We start from the raw sequence: 10,438 nt of genomic DNA, 5'->3' as shown, positions 1-10,438 counted from the left end.
CTCCATGTCTACTACTAAAAAGGTAATTGACTCCTGTTATAGGTGAGTGAGGCCACCTCTTCAGATGTTAACAGTACTCCTCCAGGAGGAGGAAAGATTTGGGAAATTTTTAATGGTAATGCCTTGTAATTGGAAAACCAGAAACACTTGGGTGATCTTTAGAAACCACTCTTCCAGAGGGGAAGCCCTATGGTTTCCTATTTCAAGACCCTTGTCGTTCAGTAAGATGCCCACTTTCCCCTGTGTGGTCCCAAGCAAGGATCGAAAAGGGTCTCCTTCACAGAAGGCCTGACCTTAATGCAATTCAAGCATGTCCACAGCCCAAAGGGGACAGATTTGTGAATCTCCAAAGGTCCACCAAATGGTGGGAGACCATATCACCTGATATGTGTGTCGCCTGCCAAGAAATCATCAAAATCAGATCTATTACAAATCCAACAACAAGAAAGCCAGCTTCCAAATTATGTTCACACTGGACATATTATTTCCATCATTGTACCACATGACATATCTCATGAGTAAGCTAAGAACCAATTTTTCTTAATTTTCAGTCTACTAACTACCCTCACAGAGGACTGTGACAAAGTAAAGCCCAACATTGTCTCTTAGAGGGCGATTCTAAACACCAAACAGGCCTATTATCATCACATTCACTGTGTATCGTGACATACGACATTGTCAACAACTCTCTATTACTCATCTTTGTTACTATCAGCCCGGAGACCCCAACCCCTTTATGAATACACATAAAGGCTTGTACATCAGGAGACCCACACAGGTGTTATTTGGGGATTTCAGAGATAAGAAACTGAAGCCAGGAGTCATAAAGATATCTAATTAAAGCATATAGTCTGTGTCCAAGCTAGGATCTGAAAGTGAGTGTCCTTGTTCTCTCTCTGTTTAGGACATATTCCACAGAACAAACCACGATGAGTAGCAAGACTAGAGACTTAGAGAGATTACCAAGGGGGGATCCATTGATTGGGTGAGTCTTAGGCATGAAGAGGGTCAGGAGAAGAAAAACAATGAAATGTGCCACCTTTTACTTGGACCAAGAGCAGGGACCTGGAGAACCAGATAGAAAGGGCCCCTTCATCATTTCATGGATCCTTAACACCCAGTGTCTTCCTTTCCATTGGAGCCCCTGCCTCAAACACTTCTCACCACATTGTCCACCTCATGCCATGCCCCACACCCCAATACCCTTGGGAGAAGAACATTATTTATCACGGCTTTAAGTATTCATTTGTGTTCAAATTATACTTCTAGAAAGTCAAAGAAAAACAAAGTCCAAAGTTCTTTAAAAATATTTGGGAATCTTAGGCAGTTGCTCTGCTGGTTTAATGTATAACGTGTATCCTGAAATGTTTATGTGAAATCTCACTCAGAATAGACAAGGCTGCCACAAGAACCCCTCTCTGAGAATAGAAAGACATCATAGGTTTTAATCAGCTCTGTGACTCCTCTCCCCTTCCTCCTAATCCTTGACCTACCCATGATCCATGATTTCCCTGACCACTCAAGGAAAATGGTCACCAGGTACAGTACTGAGCTGACAGTAGATTCTTAGGAAACATTTGTGTCCTTCCTTTCCACTCACCCACTCCACCCCCAGCTCTCACCTCTTTTCATGAGACACCTCTAAGGAAGAACTTATCTGATCTCCTCCAGGCTCTCTCCAACTGGCTCTCTCCAACTGGCACCAGCTACCTCCAGGCTCTCTCCAACTGGCACCAGCTACCAGTGCCTAGAGGAAACAATCAGTCTTGGTAGTCCTGGCTTTATTTCTGAATTTTCTAGAAGAGATGACATCGGATGTTGCTAGACCTCTAAAACCCAAAAAGTTTATCTGTATCCTTGAGAGATTATATTTGTCTTCACAAAACGCTTACATACAGCCTCCTCCTGTACAACCACTCCAATAATCGGATTTTAATATTCTCTACAGATTATTTCCATCTTTTCTCCTGGACAGGTGGGCTCTGGCATTTCAGGTACCAGGGGACACCTTCCTTTGGTTATAGTCATCCCTGGCTATTTCCAATGATTCATATCCAGACCTCCCAGTGCACGTGGGTACACATATACGGAGCCTATGAACATCCATCGTAAGTTGTGCTTTGGACTCTGGCACTCTAGGATTCACAAATATTTTGGGCCAGAGGCCTGTACCACAGAGGTCTGAACATTCTTTTGAATGTGGCTCCTCCACTTTACCCTTAAAAGAAAGATTCAGCCTTTTTCTAAAGCTCCTAAAATAATGATTCAAACGTGGGTTCACAGGAGAATCACCTAGGGGTGGAGGGGAATTCTTAACAAATACAATTCCCAGGTGGAACTCTCAGGTCTGAGGTGGGGAGGATGTTGGCAATAGCTACATGCTTTCACATGTCACCTCCTGCTACCGGCAGAGCAGTGGATCTGTTAAGAATTACAGGTTGCGCCCCTGGGACCCACTGTGCGACGGATCCACCCACCGATGAGCCTGCCCAGCACCTGCGAGCACCATGTCTGGTTCCTCCAGCGTCGCCGAGATGAAGAAAGTGGCTCAGTAGCTCCGGCTGGAAGCGGGGCTCAACCGCGTGAAAGTCTCCCAGGCAGCTGCAGATTTGAAATAATTCTGTCTGCAGAATGCCCAACACGACCCCCTGCAAACTGGTGTGTCTTCAAGTACGAATCCCTTCAGACCCCAGAAAGTCTGTTCCTTTTTGTAGTAAAACGAATCTTTTGATGGTTTTCTAAACCACTTTACATGAACCAGTGAATATTCAAAGGAGAACTAAATTTGAAGCCTGTACCAAAGCTTATCCCTATAACACGTGCCATACTATATAAACTTCTACCTTTGTCAGTCCTTAACATCTACCTCTCTGAATTTTCATAAATTTCTATTTCACAAGGGCAATTATTTTATATACACTGGCAGCAGCATATAATAAAATACTTAAGTGTAAAAGTTAAAAAAAAAAAAAAAAAAGAACTACAGGTTGCTAGGCTTTAAGCGGGTGACTCTCACACTTGGGCCTGCCTTGGAATTGCATGGAGCGGTTATTAGACACAGATTACTGGACTTTGTCCCCAAAATGCCTGATTCAGTAGGTCTGGCTGAGACTAAGAATTTGCCTCTAACTGGTTCCCCAGAGAGGAGGATTTGTTGCATCATTTATGAGATGAAGCACTGTATTTCCTTAACTGAATTTAGATGAAACTGTAAAGCACCTAGGAAAGCAGTTTCTCAGATGGACAGAGACAAAATGTCTCGTCTGAAATACTGCGGGCAGTTAATACACTAGTCCTAGCTTTGTTTGAAACTCGCAGTCAGGTTCCTGGACTTGCAGTGAATGCTTTTCTGACCACAGGATCCTGATTGTAACACTTGGCGAGAAAAGGTCATATATGATATTAGGTATGTTTAGAAAGGTGGCTGCATGGTATCAAGTGCCCCCTGTGCCAGGTTTACTAGATACAGAAACTACTCCCCCCACTCCCCCCCGCCTTTTTTTTTCAAACTACCTCTTGCAGTAAAACATCCATAGAGTAACACCGTAAGTCCTCAGTGCATAGAGCAAAGTGAACTCAGAACCCGGAGCTAGACCAGCCGGCCTCCTAACCTGGCTCCCAGAGTGAGCACCTGCGGGCTGGGCTTCAGCCCGCACTCACCTGCCGTGCCCTAAGACCTGGGAGAACGCGGTCTGCCTTCTGCAGGACTCCCCGAGAGTGGAGGGAGGGTGCCCTTCTTCTCCGGCATCCCGCCCCGCCCTCCGCGGGGCCTGGCATCCAGGTCGCAGAGCAGGTGCTCCTCGGCCGCCCCGGGAACCCGGCCGCGTGCGGTGCTTCCCAGGCGGGCGCGCCGGCGGCTTACCCCGGCGCGCTTTAACTCTTTCTCCGGAGAAGAAATTAATAGTGTTAATTTCTTGAATAAATTAATAGTGTTTCCGGAGACCCAGAAATATATTAAGAGCAAGAACGACCTCCAGTGAGTCAGGATGGCCGAGCGGTCTAAGGCGCTGCGTTCAGGTCGCAGTCTCCCCTGGAGGCGTGGGTTCGAATCCCACTCCTGACAAGTTGTTTTTAGCAATTGAATGTATCCTGCCTCCTTTTCCTATATTCTCCCTCGTGTGAAATGATCAATATTTTAAAATTTCTTATCAACGCTCTAAAATTATGCACTCTATCTAGAAGACATAAGATCTAGTAGTTTTACCTTCATCTCCTATCTTTCTCACATTCAAGGAATGAAAGGCATGTCAACTCCTAAATCACAAACACTGATGTTCCCAGGGCCCCTCTTTTGTTCTGTTTACTTATAGATTTCTTTCTAATATTCACCTTCAAGCTTATTTCCCATCCCTCACCCCCATAAGAAATTACTGGAGAGAGGTCATCTTTTCCTTTCTAAATGTTTTTTTTGTAGAACATTTGTTTTTGGTTTCAGTGCTTCCCTCTTTAATTTACATAAATGACGCTGCCTCCTATATTTCATTCTATTTTTACCATATTATGTCCTACCATGGCTTTCAGGTTTATTTATGCTGCTGTATGTACATCTAGGCCTGGAAAAAAAGATCAATTGCCACAAGTGTGTGTTTGCCTACTCACCCAGGGATGACTCCCAGTTTGGGTCCCATGCCTCCCCACCACAGAAAAGGTGCTCTCAATGAACATCCTCCCATCTATTCCATTATGGAGCTTTCCCTGTCATAACAGCATGAGAGTCTGACGGTTTGCAAACTTTGAGCTTCAGAAAAGGATTCAGGACCCAGGGAATGTGATTTAGAAACACAGAAATTCGTGTGTAGTGACATCTTCAGAAATATTCCCCAAATTCAAGGTTCCTGATGTCCAGCCTGCTTATCTTAAGCATCAATAGCTAATTACAAATATTAGCATAGGGTATTTCTATTTTGAACTCAAAACTTGGACAGTGAATATTATTATTCTTACACAATTTATTGCAAAGCCCCAAATAATAAAAAATCTCAGGTAACTGGAATTTTCTCCCCACTGTTCCTTTTTAAAAAAGAAATCTAATCAAACACTCACTTAGAAAGACAGCAAATGGGGCAAATCTGTTTTGTGATCATTGACATTCAGAATCATTCTGCCCTCTCCCAAACTCCTTAAAATTCACAGGAATGTTCATACATATAGTGAAAGAAAAATGAATTGGTATTTCTTAGAAAGATGGTCATCAATAAGGTTAGTAAAGAACAACTAAAGTAGGTTTCTCCTTATTGTCCAGGTGGCCATATATTCAGTCCATTTCTGCCCGTTTTGAGTCCCCACTTGGGTCTCAGCAGCACATGACAAAGGAGGGAACAGCAAATAGGTGCAAAGAGGAGAAGCATTCAGAGATACTTGGGGGGCCAACAGGTTGATTTAATGCTATTCTGGTTACATGAGCTCACCCCTGACTCTGCCACTTATGAACTCTATGACTTTCCAGGCAAGTGACTTTGTATCCCTCTGCCTTGGTGCCCTCCTCTTTAAAATATGGGAAATAATTGAACAATCCTTTGTAAGTATGCTGTGAGAATTGCATAACCTAGTATGTATTAAGTACTTGGCAAATAATAAAGGCCTGGTAAATAACCAACACTGGATAAATGATATTTTTTTGTTCCAATAGAGCACCTGCTGTTTGCTGGGGCCTATGTTGAACTCTGGAGATCCAGAGATATAGCCCTTGCCCCAAGAAGTAGACAGGATGGCAACAAAGATAAAAAGCAAGTAGATGAGTATTGCTATCCAGGGTGAAATAAGAATTCCAGCTCCACCTCCTCACAGAAAAATCTCAGCAGTCCAGCCGTAAACTCTACTTACTCACAACTGGTAAATTCCAAATGCCACCCTTTCTGCTTGGGTAACACATGGTCTTTTTGAAAAAACACAAACATAAACACAAACAAAACCATAAAGCAAAAACAAAACAAAACAAATGAAGTACTTGATAACTGTCAATTATCAGGTCATGTCCATCTGTGATCTTCATGAGGCCACAAATGATGAGGATGCCCAAAGGCCTTTGGTCATCTCCAGACACAGAAGAGTTTCAGGTGCAGACATACCTCCCCCCCTCATTGCTTCCACTTACCTGCACTGGGCATCCCCTTTCACACCTCTGGTCACACAGTTTCCCCTTTGCCCTGAGCACTTTTTCCACTCCTTCTCCTCAATCCATTCTCATGTCTGCAAGAAGTCTCCTACATTTCCTTCATGCTCAGTCTGGATGTCACTTCTTTCATGAAGTCCTCCCCCACTTCCTTCTACCTCCGCCAGTCTGGGTTAAATAGCAAACCATGGCCCACAGTGTCCCCACTCCCAGTATTATTAAATACTACCATCCTGGAACTGCCATTGAGTTGTTTGCCACACCGTCCCCTAGTCTTTTTAGAACAGAATTCAGGACCCATGTGTGATTAGCATGGTGCTTGCCCTATAGTTGGCTCTGGACAAATAAGCACCGCTTGAATAAACAAGCATTTGATTAAGTCATTTCCACCGGTACGTATAAATCACTTTCATGATTGAAAATATGGAGACTTAGAAAGGCTTTTAAGCTTTTGGGAGAGATGGCTAGATTCATCACCTGGAACATTCTATACATTTTAGTAGCCAGTACTATTACCTCATGCAATCAATTGAGGGCCTCTTGGCTGGAAGCATCCCAGTAAAGGTGTTCCTGGACCCCTATGGAGCAGGGGGGTAAAGATTAAGTCAAATTCAGTAACGGGATGAAGTAGTGGTTTAGTATTGACTTCTATACAGTGACTCAGCTATCCTCTGCATTTGATAGAATTCTGTACTCTAGGCCTGGAAAAAAAGGCTTTCATGAGCAGAGGATGGGAGGGTGTAGTGAAAAAGAGTCTGCCTTTTCATTACTGCTGATGCCTCTAAAGAAAAGGGGCAGTTAAGCTGCAGAGTGAGCGGAGAAATTCTCCATAAGAATAGAGTTGGTGTCTGAACTTTTCCTCAAAGCTTTGTGACATTTTGTTTCCATAGATAGAACAAGAGATCATATTTCAACCCTTGACCACCTACATAAAATAATGTGCTCTGAAGGTAAAAGCAGGTTGGTGGAACTTTTTGTGCCAGGTGGTGGGGAGCTTGGCGGTGGGAGATGAATAAGAGGGCTGGTAACAGCTACAGTGAGCTTCCATCTCTCTGGTCTTAGTTTCTGGAGGGGCCTGGCTGCAAGTAGAACTCCAGACTTCTTTCCTTCTTTCCATTTTTTCTTCCCTCTTGGAAAGTTTGGGAGTAGGTGCCTCAGCTCTTCTGAGCTTCTTCAAGTCAGCCTGCCTTTTCCAAGTCTGCCTGTTCTAGTGGGCCACCCACTCTGATGGACAATCACATAGATGCTTCTCCCTGACACGCTCTTTTCTGAAATCACGGTAACAAGTATTTGTTTCTGTTTGATTTTCCCTTCCAAAAAAATTCTGGGCACAAAATCACCTTTTAAAATACTCATTTACAGCTTGTGTTATATGGTTGGGTTTTGGTGGCTTTCAACAACACATTTATCAATCATGCCAGAGATTGACCTTTCTAAAAATACTGCCTGCAGATTGTGAGAGTGCATCCCTTTGGAATTCCCCCAGGTGAAAGAGAATAGAATGACCAGAGATGATGATGTAGTTTGTAGTTTAAACGTGGTGATTTTGCCTTCAGCTTTCCCTGGTTCCTTTAGCAAGTGCTAAAAATATATTACATGGGCAATAAAGATGTTGACATAAGGTAGAAATTCTTTCTCCCTAAAGAAATGTAAGTTCATCTTTACATTTCCTCTACGCAAACAGAGAGGCCACCCTCAGACCCATATAAAACAGTAGAGTCAAATTCCAAACTCTGCAGAGTAATCTATCCCAAATACTACACTTTGATCACTCATCCTCTTTATTGAGGGTGGGAAAATCACAAAAGGCCCCGCTGGGATTCGAACCCAGGATCTCCTGTTTACTAGACAGGCGCTTTAACCAGCTAAGCCACGGAGCCAACACGTTCATTGGCTCCTAAATCGACTGTGAAAGGGAATGATCTTTGCTTTTGTTGTGTGCATCTCTGGATTTTCTCACTATAGAGGGTCAGGAGCAGCACAAATGCTTCACCTCCATGACGACCCCAGACCCTAACGACGAGTCAATCCCGCTTCACCACCACGAAGACCTAAGACACCGCGCGGCTACAGGAAAACTTGAGTTCCTTCCCGCGGGAGCCCGAGGCATCCTGTCCCAGAAACTGCGAGCAGGGCAGTTCTCCTGCCTCCGCGGGGAGTGGGAGTGGGACCCGGGGCCCAAGGGAGGGAACACACCACACTGACACCAGAATACTCCCAGCACCCAGAACTGGTCCCCGAAGGGAGCCAGCTCTCAGTCCTATGTTTCAGTCTTTAATTAAAAATTCAGTCATTCCTTAACCTCATTTCTTTCCAGAAAATTGGTTTCCACCTGCCTGCTTCTTGCTTATAATGTTAGCTAGTGGAATTCCAGAGTCACACCTTAAAAATACAAGACTTCATAATTAAACCTAGTCTTAGAGAGAAAGGAGAGAGCAGTCCCTTCTCCTCTGCAACTACAGAGGGAGAGAAGCTTTCTTGTCCCAAAACTTGTCCAAAGGATCTGTTTGGTAAGATGTCAAATTGAGACATTCATAAGAATTTCTAGATTGTCATGAGGTCTCAAGTGAGTATTTGTAAGTGTTCCCAATTTATTCTATTCTCTGTAAAATAAATCTGTCCTTGGGAATAAAATTTGAACAGTAAGCACCAGTGAAACTCCCAATTGTTGCCGTAAACTGTGAAAGTAACTTCCCCTATGAAATGATGATTGGTTGTGTTGCTTGAAATCTATTGTCATGGTGATAATGTTGAAATCAATATTTTAGTTTTTCTAAACTCTATCAATATTTGAAGGAGTTCTCTGTCACACTATAAGAGGCCTTTACCTCCACCTACATATATGATGGGAGGTGGGGGAGTGAGGTGTAAAAGCCCATGACTCTACAGATTTCTCATTTCAGTAAAACATAGAAAGTCTATACAATTAGTTTGAGACTCTAAGGAATAATCACCTATTTTCCTTAATATGATAAGAGTAGCCACTATATTATTAGTGCACTTGGAGCTAATATAGTCATAAGCAGCACAGCCACACCTCATATGGCTTTGACCAAACTGTGGCCGTCAGAAAGACAGCAGAGCCGAGAGTATTTTGTTTGGCTTTCCCTTTGGTTAGCAGCTGTCTACATTCACACTGAAATTCTGGGAAGGCAGTTGTTTAACAAGCTAGAGGGAAAAAATTGAGACTTAGAGCAATTGTTTCCAGAAATCTGGGTGTGAATTCTCTCTTCTACTCAATTCCAAGTGTGACCAGCAAAGACCATGGAAAGGCCTCTTACATTAGCTCTATCCCACAAATCTGAAATTGGAGAAGGTGGGGATCTCTGTGTCACAGCCTGCTGACATTAATGTAAACAAGAGTGGGAGGGGCAGACAGTGCCATTTTCCATATGCTTGAGAGAGAAACCAGAAGAACAAGTATACTGGGACACAGAAAAGGAGAGGAGTCTACCACCGTGACAGTTAGCTTGGTGTATTAACTCAACTAGGCTATGCTATCCAGTTATTCAACTGAACAATAATCTACATGTTACTGTGAAGATATTTTGTAAATATGGTTAAATCTACAATTACTTGACCCTAAGTATCCACAGTAATATGGATAAGCTAGCCAGTTGAACCAATTATTGTTTCTAACCAATTAATATTTCCAACCAGTTGAAAGTAAGCAAAATGGAGGTTTTCCTGAGGAAGAAGAAATTTGGTTTCAAGACTGTAGCCTCGGCTTCTGCCTGAGACTTTATTAAAGTACAGGCCTGCCCTGCAGATTTCATACATGCCAGTCTTAGAAACATTCATTCATTCATTCATTCACTCATTTATATTCTCCTACTGGTTCTATTTTTTCTGGACTCTGTTCCTCTGACTGATACAACCACTAAAGAAAAGACTGGAAACTAGAAACTGGAACTCTCAGAAAAGAAGGCGCAGTATAAAGATCTCCAAAAACAAAGTGAAAACCTGCCCCCAGCTCATGTCCATTTGTGAACATGGCTAAGAAATTTGAAGCAGCAGGAGAAGCTTTCAAAACCTGCAAAACAAAGGGAGGTCTTTGTTGGTGAGCGGATGAGCAGAGCAAATGTGGACAGGGCCTCCAGCTATCTGAGTGGAAGCCCATTTTAGAGGTGCAGGATAGGACCCGTGGCTCCAGGGACACGGTGGGATCTGGCCTGCCTATCCTGAGTATGTGATGAGGATAAAACAGAACCAAGAAGTACCCCAGTTTGCTTTATTTCTGAAAACTCAGGCAAATTGTTCATGTTTCCAAACTTCTCTTTAGAAGTCTTTTGCTTCCTTTAGGGACCGGATAGTCTGTGAACTTGG

The 10,438-nt window shown here is 43.3% G+C and overlaps 2 non-coding genes and 1 pseudogene across 2 annotated transcripts; 2 read left to right on the top strand and 1 right to left on the bottom strand.

Annotated features, from left to right (window-relative positions):
• Window positions 1-2,377: 2,377 nt before the first annotated feature.
• On the top strand, window positions 2,378-2,859 carry LOC140594610 (guanine nucleotide-binding protein G(I)/G(S)/G(O) subunit gamma-5 pseudogene; annotated as a pseudogene).
• A 1,121-nt stretch (window positions 2,860-3,980) lies between these two features.
• TRNAL-CAG (transfer RNA leucine (anticodon CAG)) lies at window positions 3,981-4,063 on the top strand. Its single transcript has one exon. It is a non-coding gene; the product is annotated as a tRNA-Leu (tRNA).
• Window positions 4,064-7,918: 3,855 nt separating this feature from the next.
• TRNAT-AGU (transfer RNA threonine (anticodon AGU)) lies at window positions 7,919-7,992 on the bottom strand. Its single transcript has one exon. It is a non-coding gene; the product is annotated as a tRNA-Thr (tRNA).
• Between the last annotated feature and the right edge of the window lie 2,446 nt (window positions 7,993-10,438).

Source organism: Vulpes vulpes, chromosome 12 (assembly GCF_048418805.1).
Source record: "Vulpes vulpes isolate BD-2025 chromosome 12, VulVul3, whole genome shotgun sequence".
Taxonomy (NCBI): Eukaryota; Metazoa; Chordata; class Mammalia; order Carnivora; family Canidae; genus Vulpes; species Vulpes vulpes.
Note: the sequence above shows the minus strand (reverse complement) of the source record. Positions and strands in the feature narration are given on the sequence as shown.